Source organism: Crocuta crocuta, unplaced genomic scaffold (assembly GCF_008692635.1).
Source record: "Crocuta crocuta isolate KB4526 unplaced genomic scaffold, BGI_CrCroc_1.0 scaffold500, whole genome shotgun sequence".
In the NCBI taxonomy this organism is placed as follows: Eukaryota; Metazoa; Chordata; class Mammalia; order Carnivora; family Hyaenidae; genus Crocuta; species Crocuta crocuta.
The window spans coordinates 72,941-74,163 of record NW_027531913.1 but is presented as its reverse complement, the minus strand read 5'-3'; the positions used below and the strand labels follow the sequence as shown (position 1 = coordinate 74,163).

General features: G+C 46.2%; 1 pseudogene; it reads right to left on the bottom strand.

Annotated features, from left to right (window-relative positions):
• Nucleotides 1–11: 11 nt before the first annotated feature.
• On the bottom strand, nt 12–986 carry LOC144240428 (prostaglandin reductase 1 pseudogene; annotated as a pseudogene).
• Between the last annotated feature and the right edge of the window lie 237 nt (nt 987–1,223).

Here is a 1,223-nt window from a genome sequence, read left to right as displayed (position 1 = left end):
TTTTTTTTTTTTCATACTTTCACTATTGTTTTCCCCAGATTCTCCCCTTCAGCATTCCCATAAACGCAGCTGGCATGATTTCAAACCCTTCAGTGATGTATTCACTGGATTTTACCCTCTAAGACGCATCTCAACAAGTCTTTCAGGGTCTTCTGGCAGACATCTCCTTGCCAGTGGGTGACGATGAACCCTTCTGTGCGGAGGTGCTGATAGAAAATATTCTCTGGGGGTGGGCCTGGGGGAAGTGGGCGGGCAGGATTCTATACAGAGTTGGTCCCATATACAGCAGTTCTTCCAAATGTCTTCATCTGGGGAATAACAATGTTTGAAAACTCTCCACCCACATTATCAAAATAACAATCATAACCATTAGGAGAGGCTTTTCAGTTTCTTCTAAAGGCTCTACTGTTTTACAGTTAAAGGCAACATCATATCCAAGCTTTTTAAGGCAGGCAAGCTTTTCGTGAGACCCTGCTGTGCTAACAACTTTGCAGCTCTGAGCTTAGCTGTCTGGCCCGCGGCAGAGCCCACGGCTGCTGCTGCGTTAACCTTCACCGTTTCTTCACCCTTCACACCACGAATGTCAGGTAGGCCCAAGTAGGCTGTTACACCTGTCATGCCACCTATTCCAGAACCAAAGATGCTGGTAACATGTCTGGCCATTCTGCAGGCAGTTTTTCCAGATCTTTCCCATAAGAAATGGAGTGAGTTGTCCAGCCTGAAGAAGCCACTACCATAGTTCCTGTTGGGAAGGCTTTGTTTTTACTTTGCACAGCTCTGGCCACTTGCCACCTCATCAGCACAGCACCCTCCTTCAGTCTTTTGGCTGTCACTCTCGTATAAGGATCCACAGTGAGGAAGAAAGCTTCTAGCACGACCTCTCCATGGCTTAAGGGTGGGAGTTCAACTGTCTTCAACTCAAAGTTATCATGAGTGGATCTGCCTTTGAAGTGTTTCTTCAGGGTCCAGCTCTTAGCATAAACCATCCTGAAGTTCAAGAGTCTGTGGGTTCCGCTACCTAGACAGAGAAGGTGTTTGGGGTTGTGTCTAACTATATATCTTTCAAGCAATGGACAGTGGGTTGGCCAAATAATTCTTCTTTGAGGGATAGCCAGCTCTGTATATCTTGAAGGGACAAGCAAATTTTCTCTACCCGGAGATTCCCAGTAACTCTGGGGCTAGATGGGTAGCTGCATATACAATACAGGTATTTTGGCCCTAAA